Consider the following 15,502-nt stretch of genomic DNA (forward strand, 5'->3'; position numbering starts at 1 on the left):
CATCTCCTTCTCTAAAAGGGCTTGTGTCAAAAAATGTGCATACAAGGGACAGGAAGCCTCAAGCAGAGCGAGCTATCCCTCTCAGTTTGTTTTGCAGAAGGTGGGGGGGGGGGCTCCATTTGATTTTTTTTTTTTTTTTTTGGACGCAACCAGAGAACAGGATTCAGCGTGGGCTGGGGTGAACTTCTGGGTCCTCTCCTACACATTCTGCATTGGATGGGCAAGAACAGAGGAGGCCTTTCCCAGATTCTCAGAGGTGGTGATAGACCTGCAATTAGCACACTGACACCTGAGCCTTTTATAGAACTTGCAGTCGGAGTACCTCAGAGGATGATCCACAGGCACCCTGCAAACCGTGCGCCTGTCCCAGTGTAGGTGATACACAGAAAGCTCAGTTTCAACTTTTCCTCTTTAGCCTGTATCAAATGGCTAAAGAAATTTCTGAAAACTCATACTTTTCTCCTTTCCTTCTTAAGCCCTGATTTTGCCTGAATTCTACTTTCCCATCCCCCTGCTTTTCCTCCCCTGTCCAACAATCTAGAACCTTCGAGTAGCTACAGCCGTTTTGCAGAGGCCAGGCCTCCGCTTCCTCCCTCTGCCCAGGAAGTGGAAACCAATATAGTGCTTTAATCTTCCTGGGGAACATCATTATCTTTTGATATGCCAATGTGCTAATGGGCAGTTTGCCAATCTTGTCATTTTAGAAGCAAATTGGCCTAAGTAATCACCTAAAACAGCCTCTTCCAAGGGACTTTTTTCCCCCCCTACATAGGAAACAGCACATGTCATTTCCAAGTGTGAGGGTCAGAGAAAATATTTCTCCCCCTAAATGATGCAAGGGATTTGTTTGAAGCCTTTGCAGACCTTCCATGTAAATAAAGCTTTTTTTTTTTTTTGAGTAAAAATTCAATGCACGCTCAGAGGATTTCAGTGTTGTCAAACATTCAATTTAAACTCTCCCCGTTATTTACATCCTCCATCCTAACAACCATGATTACCCCAGAAAATTTTGTCCCTGTGGAGAGCATTCAGGCCACGTGGGGCTGGTGTTATTACCTGAGCGATTCTTGTCTCCTGTAGGCTGTGTTCCAAAGCCTTATCTCTATTGTTCCCTTTGTCCCATCCGGCGCCAAGTGGGCGTTCTCCACAGCAGCAGACAATGATTTCCATCTCTCAGTAATCAGCCTGATTCCAAGGGGATGGATTGGGGGAAGCCAGAGCCTGAAAGCTGCTGGGCATCGGGCTCCAGGGTGGGAAAGCTCGACTCCCCTGCCCTGCTCTCCCTGCTGCTTCTGATCTGAGGAATGAACACCCCGCCTCTTCTGTTCCTCATACAGACGTTTCCTAACACACCTAAAGCCAGGCTGGAGGATGCTGCCTCCTTGCTTCTCAAAGGGCTCTCTGGTGCGTGCTGTTTTCCTCTGACTCAAGCCTGGGAGCAGCAACAGGACGTGTGGCTTGGGCTGCGGCAGGTGGTCATGGGGTGACGCTTGAAAATGACTGATGGTGGCCACACATCTGAGTTTTTGATGTCACCTAGGCTGCAGAACAGTCTACAGACTGTCACTGTGGCTGGGATGCCACTTTTCCTCCTGCTGCCCTTGAGCTCCACGTTGATTTGATCCTGGAGTCCATGCTCTTTCTTTAGTTATTGCTAAATTGTTTGACATACTTGATTATAAAATTAAAGTGCTTTCTCACTGTCAGTTGAGACCTGGGACGCACCGGACAATTGCAGGGTCACGAAAATGAAGAAGCCATGAGTCAGAGCCTTGTCGTAGGAGAGGTGAATGGTGACAGCACCAAGGCGTCCTCCTGTCACCGCCAAGTGCACGGAGTAAAATGCCAGAAACCCTCTGGACATCTTTGGGAGTTTTTGATAGAGTAATATTGTGGGCAAAGTAATTGCAAACTTCATTGAAGATGCAGGTGGCATCGGTTTTGCCCTCCTGTGATCTGGTCATATTAATTTTTCTGAGTTGCTTTAATTCACATTCCTGAAAACTGAAGTAACCCTAACGGAGGAGGTATTACTTCAGCACACCGTACCACAGTAAAAGGCATTATCACTTTCTTTACCGTTCCATCGACTTCCTATTTTACACGGAAATTGAGACCATCCTGTCCATAACTCCCCTACTGTTTTACCCAAGAAATCTGGGCTTAGAGAGAGCAAAGGGGCTTGCTTTATAAAAGCCCCAATTTCTCTCCTGGCAGAGCCTGGCTAAAACTCCTAAATTTCCTACATCTCAACTCCCTTCTTGCACCTTAATGCCGCCTAATTCATAGGGTTTCAAATTAAATTCACGATAATTTCTGTTAAGTATTTAACTTCACATCATTGAAGCAGTGAAGATGTATCCATATTTAAAATGTGTGTGGATCTTATAAAGGCATGGCTGTTTCCCCCCCACTTGTCAGGACCATCAAGGCCCCATCCACTGTTGATGAGAAGAATATCAGGAAAAGGGTTGTGAGCTAAGGATGGCTGGTGCAGAGGACCAACAGGAGAGCAGGACCCCTGTCTTCAAGGAAGGAGTCAGTAGGACACGTCATCAAGATCGAGGGAGCTGGTGAAATGAACACACCTTCTTTGTTGTGATCAGGCTCCAGGAATGGGGACCAAGGAGCCGGGTTCTGCGCAGAGCAGTCAGCAGCTAGACACAAATCGAGGGCTGTCCAGAGACACTGCAGCCTGATATGGTTGGAATATTTAGTCTGAAAAGTTCAAGTCCAGCAGTCTCCAGGCAGAAGGCTATGTAGTACACGTCCAAACCGCACTGATTGCCGGGTAGGGCTCTCATTGGCTTGGGGACTGGGGTGGGTGGGACTCCTAAACCCACTGTGTCCCTAACGGGACTGGGCAGAACTAAGCCAGCTCCAACCCCGCAAGAAAGCACTCATCCTCCCACAGTGATGGGGATTCTGGCCATGCTTCTCTAGCATCTGTGCTGTGAACTTGAACCAGAGGGCAGATTTCTGAGCAAACACATGAGGAATTCTAGTCAGCTAACAATTAAAAATGTAGGGTGCCAAGGGGCAGACATATTTACAGAGCTGGGTCCTTTGATCTTATGTCCACGCGTGGTCAGCTGACTTTCCGGAGTTGCGGGCTCATGTGTGATGCGGTGGGCTGGGCTCCAGCTCACAAGGTTTAGGACTCAGCAATGTCTGCCTGACATTTATTACCACTCAGACTGGCAGTCATAAATCCAGCTTCATTTTTCCAGTTAAGTGGCTCCTCTCATGAGACAAAGGAACAAAGGGGAATAATCCACAGCTGTGCAATTCATCCTGCATCTTATCAAAAATAGAACAAAGTATAGAAATGAATACGTCGTGTTGTAACAGATTCATATTTATGTACATACACGCATGTACACTATATTACAAATACTGTATAAAAACATATGCTAACCTCTGCTCCGCCTATGGAAATATGTTGAGGAGATGCGTGTCTTCTCTCTCTGTGTTTAGAGCCAAACTGATCACAGCAGTCCTTGGTAGCTGCAAGTGTGGGTCCTGGTTCAAGGTAAAAGCCCAGCAGGCAGACGGAGCTACTGGAAGAGATGCTTGGGGGGAGGGGTGGCCGGCAGAGATGCTTGAACCTGGGGATGGGGGAGGGGTGCAGCGGGAGTGAGACAGATGAAGGTGCCTCTGGGGAATTCACTTTTACAGTTTCTGGAAAGCTTTGGGCTCTGCTCTTCTGGGAAGCTCTTTCCTACTGGAGTTATACTAGCTGCAACCTTCTTCTATACAAGGTTCTATCTCATCATGTGTTTTTAAAAACAAGAATGGTCAAAATGAGAGAGATGGGCAGGATAGTCTTAAAGGCCTTTTCCAACTCACGCTGAATGGCTCTGTTTTACATTAACCAATTATTAGCTAGTTGGATGGTAGAAGGAGGGGAGAAGAAGAAATGCGTATAGTTAATTTGTTCAATTTTTACAACCCTATAATAAAAGTATCATTAGCTCCACCTTAAACATTGAGAAACTGAAGCTCAGAAAACTTACATAACTTGCCCAAGGTCATAGAGCAAATAAATGGCAGAACTGATTCTAAATTCAAGTCATTTTTAACTCCTGTATCATTTCTTTTATAGTGTCCCCTTTGTCTGGAATTTTTTATTCAATAAATAATTACTAAATCAATATATGCACATATGATAAACACAACCCATACAACCCCTTTAGTCCTTGTTATAAACTGAATTACTAGAGTTTGCAAAAAAGATAAATAGATTTTGGTTTTGCATTTTCCCTCCTTGGGTACCCGCCTCTATTCTCAAAAAATAGAGCTTTGGCTAAAGAAGAATGATTGCAAAGGAAAACTGGTTTGTTCTCTTCAAATCACATCAATGTCAGATAATATCATATATTTCCTGAAAGTAGGAACGGTACTCTGTCTTGCATTCGACATCTGCAGAGATGAGGCCCTATAGTAACCAAGATATGTGTTACTGTACAAAAATGGGTGAGGATTGAGTCCAAATCCACCCAGAGAGAGCTCACCATTCATCTGGGAAGATAGGCAATTTCTGAACCAGGGGGTCACTGGAAAATAACTCAAGTATTTAGTTCATTTGGATCTCAGTACCATCAAAGAAGTAAATGGCTGATGGAATCCCTGGGTGGAACACTCAGTTTATTATAAACCCCCATGGGTGGCTTGCAAAGGGTACCCGGTTAGCTTTCATCACAATTAAACTCTCTATACCTAAAGGACACTGAGAGATGGTAGCTTATATAAAGAGGTAGGAGATGAGCTTGTAGCTGGCCTTAAATTAAGTGGTAAAGAACAAGATAACGAAGACAGAGGCTTTAAAAAAGATGCCTAGGCAAAAGCAGAAACTTGTTGGCTTTTAAAAACTATGTCTCCAAAATGCCAAGTATTCTCCATATACTGACTGTATTTCCTTTTACTAATCACTTTTTTTAACAGCAACATGATCTACTTAAGCAAGAGGGGTGGAGAAATGTACACACCACTGAGGAGTCCTGAAGGTGTGGTCCTTGTTGCCAATCAACATGAAAGATAAAAGAAGAATGAATGTGGAAGAAAAAAGGAAGGAAAACTCAAACCATTCATTAATGCTCCTCCAGCTGACTGTGGACCCCTGGAGGCCAGAGGATGTCTTTTCTCTACTGGGTGTGATCTTTCTTCTGCTTTGACAGTTCTCAGAGTTTCTGCAGGTAGCTTTCCTTGCAAGATGACTGCCCTTCTTTCCATTATTCTCAAGCGTCACCAAAGAGACGATCTTTTTGACAAAAGAGAAAAGCATCCCTACTACATTGCTTGTACCTATGCAGCATTCATAATTTTCTTGGAACTAGTATTAGGGAGGCCAATCACATCCTTCCATTCTGAGCTTCTTCGGACCATTTATGGCCAGAGTAGTAAACTGATGGGACATGGGGTAGGCTCAGCATGGCAACTCTTTGAGTCTGAGTGATAAAAGCATTAGTATGGATGCTGTTATGAATACTGATTAACACTCCATCCAGCTATGAAGCCAATATCAAGAAATATGAGAATATACAATAAGAAACTAATTTTAAAGTAGGACATTTGGTCACTGAGTTGACCGCCACAGGGAAACCTTATCTTGCCCATCACTGGTGGTCTTACAGTCAGACTTTTAATCATTTCAAGTAGAAAATGCACTGAGAGTTCTCAAAATAGCAAGGATGCAAGAGAGGAGTCCACGATTGTGTATAGCAATTTCACTTTTTTCCCTTTAATTAAGACATGAATAAATTTAGCGGCCAAATGCACTACATTGTACATTACTTCAGCTTTCTGAAGTTGAATCAGCCCTTGCTGGTCCTCGTGGCCACCTGTGGGATGAGAGAACTTGAGCTTGGACTACAAAGAGCCACCGTTGATGTGACAGTTTAGCACACGACAAACAGTTTGACTGTTCTTCACAGTGGTAGCCTGTGTATGATAGCTGGAGGTCGGGGGACAGGGAAAATTAGGTTTTTTTTTTCCTTCACTCATATAATTTGAAGATTATAGAATGTGGTTTTTAAAGGTCAGAATGAATTGCTAATGAAGTTGAGACATTTAAAATTAGCAAAAAATAACTGCTCCTCAGAATGGTGACTAAGGAGTAATTAATCATACAGGGGAAAATGGTAACCAAGTAGAGCCGGCAGGAAAATTTCTTATTAACTCATTGCCATTGAGCCTTCAAATGACATTACGAAGAAGCTGTCAGATTTTAATTCCTTTCCTTTCTCTTAGGCTATATCCTTTTTTAAAAAAAACAACCAGTGTTCACCATTTTTCTAGGAAGAAACAAACCAAGGTAGACATTCTTCTGCCCAGTCTCTCTTGCAGGGAGGTGTTCCAAAATATATGGACTAATAATGACTCCTCCCTCTTTAACTCAACATGTGAAGGAATTAAGGGCTACATTATATAGGCATAACCTTCACCCCATTCTAATTAATTTTTAAACATAAATCACTGACCATTTTTGGCATTTAAACTATTATAGTGCAAATGACTTAATACGCTCTTTAAACTAAGCGTTGATCTCCTCTCCACCCCACCTTGGAGAACACCTGCTTTAGAATCTGCTTAAGAGAGCACTTTGGTTTTGCTTCTAGGTACTTTTTTTTCCTTGGGGGCTGCGTTTGCCAGACTTGAGTTAGATGCCTCAGTCCATGCTGGGACTCTCAAAATTTCATTTCACACCAAAATATTTGGATATGAAATTTCAAGTCAAATTTATCAACATGAAGATAACAATGAAATAACCAGATAGTTCATCTGACATGCATATCTTAAACTAGAGAGCTAAGACAACATTATCCAGAGATTTATATTTTTAAGCACTTGACATGTATTAATTAGCTAATCCACACCACAAACCTATATGAGGTAGTTTAGCATGACTTTGGGATGAATAAACTAGGTAAGAAGCATGAAAAGAAAAAAATCCATCCCCACAATAGTATGTTGATCAGACCATTCTCATTCTGGTGACAAAAAAACAACCATCAATTCTTTGTACGATCTGGTCAAATGAACGATGAATATTCAGCTTGGATGGAACATAGAAAGGGTAGTTATTTGATTACCTGACAGTTAAGAAAGGTTATTTTCTTATTGGAGTTCCAATAGGCTGTGCTCATGTGACCTGTCAGAAACTCCTCACTCAAAGATCAGCTTCAGAAGAGGTGTGAGACCTGCCCACCCCAATGACCCCAGGGCTCAAATTTCCCGGTGGGAGTATTAGCATTTTTTCATCTATCTCAGGTTTTTCTTCTCTTGGTCTGATTGGTCTAATAAACTCAGGTCAATGTAAAGGTATAAAGACTCCTGCAGTTCCCATGTATGTTTATATGTCATCTAAAAGGTAAAGGAAAAAAAAATTCTATTGGTCTTTGTAGTCAAGCAATTGCTGAGGAGTTTTGTTACTACTTTTATCAGCCAAAGGGGTCACTGGAGTCCTCTCTACTTAGCAGATTGCTTTATGATCATATTTATGAGTGTGTTGGGCTGCGGAGACTATGTGCAAAGAAAGCTCATTAGCTTGGGTCTCATTCCTGTGGCGTTTGTGGCCAATGGCCCAGGAGCCAGCCTGAAGGTTTCCTCCGTAGTTAAAGAAGAAGAACTCTGCAAAGCAAGTGCACTACATGCCCAGAACTGTAGGAATTCTATCTCTGTGAGAAAACATACACTATTTCAACCACTTAGCAAGGATCCTTTTAAATACAAACATTTCACATTGACGTAAGAACACCATTAGGCTTGTGTGTTAACTCCGAACCATTTTTCTCTCATGGGAGTCAAACTTCAAATGGGCATTCGTTGGTTAGTCTAGTTGACATGGCTACAAACACTCTGGAACAGGGCAAATACTTTAAATATTGATAATTTGGATATTCTCACTCTTTCAAATAGATAGCGTTCTCCCCCAGTGCCCTTGAGTTGAGATTTTACAGGAACTCCTGGACTCTCCTCTTTCCCCGAATCTCCAGAGCAGCAGGTCTGCAGGGGGCTCTTCCTCTCCACCAGAATTAACTTGGCCATTTGAAAATCGTTCCCTTACATCTCAGTCCCGTTGTTCCTAACGACATTGGAAGGTAAGACACAACCTAATTAAGCAAATATAACCATACCCCCCAAAAAAGGAACAGAAACAACAAGTAGCTAGCTTCCCCAGCAGAGATGCTTCCATTTAAGACTTCCCCAAATATAAATAACATTCATCATCACCTCCATGGTACACTGGAATGACAATTCCCTTTATATGCAGGGGCAGAAAAAAAAGAAATTTGAAAACAAACCACAGACCTCTGGCGGGGTATTCACTTGCACTGGACAGGTTGCCAAAGAGCAATGGTATTTAGATGAGGAATTCTGAAATAATCTGATTATTATATCTGGGAGCTTATCTATAAAGGGTGTGGCACAGCCTTTCTGAAAAGCAAAAGAGATCTATGTTCATAGGCGAGTCTATATTGTTATTAACAACAATAACAACAAAAAACACAAGGATATGAGCTCACTCACAAACAGAAACAGACTTTTTCTTTCTTTTTTTTTTTTTTTACTTGGACAATGCTTATTTTACAGCAGAATTGACAAAGAAAGCCTTATTTTACACACTTGAAGAAAAGTCATCATTGGAGGTTTGTACCTCTTTTGTGTGCTTTCCAAAACAGAAAAATAGACTGCTTCCTTTCAAAGCCTCCTTCCTTCCCAAGGGATGGCCCATGACTGGCGTGGCTGGCGTGGCCTCTTCTCTCTGCAGACCCGGAAACTGACAAGCCTGGTCTCTCCTGAGTGGACCTTTCTCAAGAGAACGGTGCCAAATTGCAAACACCTCCGTAACAACACTGTGATGTCTAAGTCATTTCATTTATTGCTCACTGAGCTTTAACCACCTCAGCTCTCTGTGGAAAAATCACAGACATACAGAAAATCCTGACACCAGGAGATCAGTCACAATGCACAAAGGGCAACCCCAGCCAGGCCCTAAGAAGCATTTAAATGCCCAGCTCTGAAGCCAGCCTGTAGGACTCCAAATCCACTCGCCATGGAGATTTCAACCTAGAAATTTAAACCTCCGAGATAGTCCCCATCAGAGAGTAATGGTTTTCCAGTCTGCCAGTGGCGTTCTCCCTAAAGAAGTGGTTGAATCTCAGTTCAGCAAAAGGACTTCAGTGAGAAACAGAGGAATAGGTGACCTCAATACCCAAGGCGGTCATTTGTTCAGAATTCACTCACTTCTTTCCAAATCATCAGTGCCCTACACGAAAGCCCACAATTCAGGCCAACTTCATAAGAAGCCCTCATTTATTTCCCTCTCGTATGGGGTTGATCATTCTTCTTTTGAATGCCTTTGGGAAAACGTTTCATCAAGGTCAACTGCTATTAAGACATTTTTGCCTAAGAGGATCATCATGCAGGAAAACGAATTCTTTTCCTATTATTTTGGCAGCTTGCAAAAGAGGACTTGGCTTAACCTTGAGAAACTGTTGTTTGAATGATCAGAAAAAAAAGACGAGGATTCCTCCTTGATTACCCTCTTCATTCTGGTTCAGATGGCAAAGATGGCTCACATTTTTGAAGGTGAAATGAGAATTTGTGTCCATTACATATTTTCTACTAATAGTGATTTGTCTGGTTCTGTGCACGTTGCCACCAATCACGTCAACAAGATGAAAAAATAAAGTTTATTTCATGATTGAAGTGGTTTACATCTCGATCAGCAAGGATTTAACAGAATAATTATATGTTGAAGAAATCTGAGAATAAATTGGAAATTGAGATTTTCCACTGCCTTCAAGTTTGAACGATGCTGTTCGCTATAGGATTATAATTGAGAACATGTGCTAAATATATTATCAGGAAAGAGTTTTTAAAAACCATCCGAATATCATAACTTACCACAAAATTAAAAAAAAAAGAAAGAAAGCTCATTCACTCTCCAAAACTTAAATTAGTCATATGTTAATCTGTGAATCCTCATAAGAAATGTTCATTGTTCCAGAAAGAATCTTCTTCTGGTGGTTGGTAAGCGATTCTCCACCGCACAGAAATCCTAACTTATTTTTTCTCATCTCTTGATTGATGTTTTCACTGCTTATTCTTCAGGCTATAAAACAGAAGGAAATACAGTCTTACCTTCTTTCATAATTACATAGTCCCATCTATCCCCCCACCCCCCTTTCTCTCTCTCTCTCTTAAGCTCTTCCCATCCCCCATACCACTTTAGCCATCAAATTAAAATAAAGGTGAATTGATAACGATGAACCTTTTAAGTTCTAAATAGCATGTATATATAATAATTCAATTACCAATGCACTTCAGTGTATGTAGAAGAAAACAGATATCTCTATACTGGCAATCCAGACACTAAATTCACTCTGAAAGTTCTTTAAAATTAAAATAATAAATTGAATTTTATATATGGCATATTGCAAACACCCATCTTTAAGTTTCAGGTGTCACTCTTTGCCAAACCCTCTTTTGGGGAGGGAAGGACAACATTATAGCATTTAGATTTCAAAGAAGTATAAGCCCTCTTCAATTCATTCAAATTTTCAGTTGGACAAATAGGAAGAAATTGTTTCTGGTTTTACTCTCAAAAGTATGGATTTAAATCAAATAGATAACTAATTTTTAACGGGTTTTTAGTTGTGTTTTCCTTTATGGTAAGAAGATACCTCCATGTATTACATGCCTACCATGTGTCAAAACTTTCACATTTATTTTACATGATAATTTGATCCCCTCATCCACCTTTAATATGTATGTCATTTCTCCCCATTTTAAAGGTGAGAGCACTGAGGCCGAAATCGGCTAAGTTAATGGCACAAGGTCATCAGCTGTCAAGGGTGGAGCTGAACCCTGGGAAAGATCAGAATCCAAGGCAAAAGAGCTTGTTGACATGATGTGAAGGGCATTTTTCTCACAGTATTGAAGGTATCCTCTGGCTGCAACCAGGCTGCCAAAAGAGTATCTTCTAAAAATTGCCATTGACCCTAAAGCTATATTTTAGTGGGGAGGGCGGCAAAGTGCTGGAGCATGTCAAAATCCTTGCATAGATTTTCCTATTCCTCAACACTAAGATCTAAATATCTTAGTGGAAATCTGGTAAATGAAAATTCACATGCCACAAAGGAATACTCTATCACTCACCTAGAAGCACACAGCATATCATGACATTTTATTTTCCAAAAAACAGCACTGTCATAAAATATTCTTAGGACCTGAGTAAGAACTGAATGCTGTTGGGATAATGCAGACCAAAAGAAAATGGAGACGACCTGCATTCTGGGGGTAAAAATAGCTTTGAAATTTTACCTTGGAATGACCCTGGTAAACACTGATGCTTTTTAATAGTTGTTATAAAAAGAAAAAACCTGTTTAAGAATCTCATATTCAGTTCCTGCTACCATCCGGTCATGACCTAAGGAAATTCTATAGTCCCTGTCATCTTCATGAATTAATGTGACATAATGGTTGGAAGTTCTCACTAAGCAAACAAGCGTAATCTCATTTTTAAAATCTGCAAAGATGAACACTTTTCAAATGAAAATGAGTTTGAAGTGCAGTATCTCTACATAATAGTAAGAAAGCCAAATATATTCCCAGCTGAGCAGACTTCAATCATGATTACATTGTTAGAAGAAACCACAAGAGAGGTTTTTTTTTTCGCTTTTTTTTTTTAACTTATAGTAAAAGTGGTACATTAAGAACATAATCCCATAATGAGGAAAAATAGTACACTCTACTTTTTTATCGTCAGAATAACTATTCAGATCCTTCCTAAACACACAGAAGTAATGACAAATTAAAATGTCTTTCAGTTCCATACAGCTTTTATAATTATTCAGCCATTACGGGTTACTGTTATTATTGCTGGAAAGGCTCTTTCATATTTTAGTCAGCATCCCATTTGATACAAAAGAACATGGAAATTTTTACTGCTATTAATAAATATGCAGTCATCCAATCCAAGGAGAAAATTCTTTTCCATCCGAGAGATAAGCTGCATAATTCATGTATTTTCAGAAATTTCTTTAAATAGAAAATTGAAGAAAGGCATAGGGAAAAAAGAATTCATTACATAGCTTCCATTTGTGGCGAGGGACAGTCTTTGTTTTCTGAGTCTTCAGTGTGATTCGATTTGAAGAGACAATTTCCATTGCATGGTATTCATACCAATCATACTCACAGAGCTCACTTTAGCTTCAACTTGTATTATGGTAAAAATGATGACAATGTGGGCTTTGTGTCATTATCTAAAAACAAAAACCCAAAGCCCTGTAACTAAAGATTACTGGGACTTATCTCAGGGTCTTAGAATGCAGTGAGAAAATCTTAGAACAATTCAGGCTGGATATCTCTGATCTTCAGGAAGAGAAGTTTCCATGTCAGGGGGTTTGGGGTTGCATCTACCTTCTTCCCTGTTGGAGTTCCTGCCTTGGGCGGGATGTGATGACCTTGCAGGCAGGTCTTGGATTCCAGGGTCCCAACCAGATGAAAATCACACGTGCAGGACCAGTTAGTGAAAAAAGCTTTTCTTTCCACTAATCACGCCTTTCACAGATCTGACCAGGAAGGTTCAGAGAGCAAGGATGCTGGATGGGCTGCGAGATAGAAGTCTTACGTCATCTGATAAGGACTTAATACCTGAAAAGGAGTCTTAAATACTGAAATTAAACTGTTCTCACCTTTGAAAATACCAGAAATGTACACAGGCTTTTTAGATATTATCAAGGAGAGAGATAGGAGGAAAGAAAGGGCTCAGACCAAGTGTGTTTAAAGTGGTGACTAGAGAAAAATGTAACGAATCATTAATCCCAGGCTGAATTTACGCTGTTTGATAAACCAATTAAAAAACAAAGTGAACATCCTCAGCCCTGTCAAGCCCAGTTTCTCACAGTCAGGCAGCAAGTTTACAGTGACATGAACCACAAAGTCATGAGCCGTGGCTTATATGAAATGATATGGCCAGGATTCATCAGATAGGAGTTATGTTCCAGAGTCTCCCACAAACATGTTGCTGGACAGTTGTGACTTTGAACTTATTCAGCCTGCTGTCTGTGTCTTGAAGGATGTCTAAGGGCTTGTCATCTTTGCCCAATTTATTAAGATAGTTATAATGTTATTAAAATTATGTTTCCAGATTAAATTATGTTTCTATAATTGAACATCTCCCAATCTCTATTCTTTCTTTTCCTGCATTCCCTAACTTGGCAAATAAGCATCAAGGGCAGAAATTCAGGGTTTTCCCTGACTTGTTTCTTTCTCTCCCTCACCCCATAACCAATCAACCACAAATCTCATTGGCTTCCTGGTTTGCTCATGAACATGTATTTCCTCGGCATCCCCTACCCATCCATGCCCTATTCCAGGACTTTGACATTGCACGGTCTTCTATCTGGCAGCTGTGCTGCCTCCTCGCACTGGGGTACTGACTCACTAAGTTTCCATCACCCACTGGAGAAAAATACAATCACAAGGCTCCTCTGCGATGTGACTGCTGCCTGCTTCTCCAGCTCCATCTTTTTGTCGGTCACCTTCATAATCACCCTAAACTCTGATCACAGAGAACTACCTGAGGTTTCTGAACCGGCCAGACTCCCACGTGCTTCTACAGTCTGCATAGGCTCTTCTTCTTGCCCAGGAACTCATCCCCGGCAGCTGCTCTCATCCCACTTAGTGGAAGCATATTTCCTCAAGATACCCTTTCACGAAATAACCCTGGCAAGATGTAACACAATAAGAAATGTATCTGGAATCTTCTGAGCAACCACTTAGGAGTAGAGAACAAAACCCCAAGAAAATGCCCAAGTGACAGGAAGTGACTGGTAAACTGCTACGCTTAAGACAAGGGGTGCAGTGTGTTTTGCTTCTGAGAGGGGTGAATGGCAGGGAATGAGTGGGGTGGGGAGAAAAGGGGAGAAGAGAAAGAGAAGGAGGGGCAAGGGGGAAGAGGATGAAGCACAGAGAGAGTAGAACCAAGAAGACAGCTTTGTTCTGTGCACAGCACTAACTCCACGATGCCCAAATCTTCAGGAGCTGTCTAAACAAATAAAATACTTGCAAAGTGTTAATTATTAGTGGAAGTCTATGTAGTCTGATTGATATGGGGGGCACTCCATAGTTATAGGGGGAGAAAGATGCAGAAAGACCACAAGACATCGGAAGTTAAAAGTACAGATAGGGCTTTGCATCCTAACAGATTGTATGAACTTTGTTGGGTGGTCCTGAGCCAACCCCAGATAACTAAAAGTGGATGGGGTTCAGCTGGGCTACACAAGATGGACTTCTCCAAACCCTCTTGGAAATGCAAATCCAGTATATGTATAATCCATTAAATACAGAACTAATTTAAGAAAATTCAGGCTAGATCAGAGAAAACTCAAATTTCTGAACATTCAAGGAATTGCAAATATTCAGAAGTATACAAGATTTAAAATGGATGCAGCTCTACCACTGCCTAATATACCTAGTGCAGCACAATTGACAAGAACGATCTGCAATTAACTTACCAAAACACCTAGGAAAACAAGCCTCCGTTCGTATAGAATTTGCATTGTTTCTATGCAAATGAATGTTCCTGATGTGTTTGAGAACAATTTATTCCCTTAAGAAGGCAAATATTCTCTTTATAATCCTGTTTACTCTATTCCTTTGCTTTGCAAAACATTTTTCATAAAATTACAAAATGATGAAATGTTAGAGGCATCTGACATTTCTCAGGAAACATGTCGGAGAGTCCAAAGTCCTCGTTGTACAGAAGAGAAACTCCATGGAGCCCCGGGCACACCCATATACCCTCAGCATTCCCGAGGTCTGCACCCCGCACCCCACACCCCGAGCCCCCATTCCCCCAATGCTGGGGCTCTAGCCACAGCTGAGGCAGATGCAAACAGAGCAAGAAACCCGCAAAGCACTAGCTTTGGGGGCATCACCAGGACCCATCAGCCTCATAGACTGAGATTCCAGTGCCATTTCCTTATAGAACTCTAGGCCTTCTTAATCCCTGTTTGTTTCTAAACCCCAGCTCCTACTTTATCTCCCGCAGGAAATCTTTCCTGACTCTCTCTTCCCCCTACCCCATCCTGATTAGGTGCCCATCCTAAGTGCTTTCCTCTATTGTTTTTCTCACCACATCCTATGGCCATCTCGCATTTACTTTCTGACTCCCTGCAAAGAAGCCTGGGACTCTGTCCATTTCTGTATTTTCAATGCTTGGGATAAGGCCTGACATAGGACTTATTGATGCATGAGCTTCTCCAAATAAACCCATGAAGAAAAACCAGAGAGGGAATCATCATCTCCTTGGGAAGGAACCCAACTCAGATTCACACAATCCTCATTTCCTGTCCTATCCTGGCCAAGTCCACTTCCATCCTGCATTTTCAGACAAGAAACACAATTCAGAATTCAAAGCTGGGTTTCCCTGGTGGCGCAGTGGTTGAGAGTCCACCTGCCGATGCAGGGGACGCGGGTTCGTGCCCCGGTC

The sequence above is a fragment of the Delphinapterus leucas genome, chromosome 21, assembly GCF_059928025.1.
Source record: "Delphinapterus leucas isolate spDelLeu-1000000601 "Yukka" chromosome 21, BTC_Dleu_Yukka2, whole genome shotgun sequence".
NCBI lineage: Eukaryota > Metazoa > Chordata > Mammalia > Artiodactyla > Monodontidae > Delphinapterus > Delphinapterus leucas.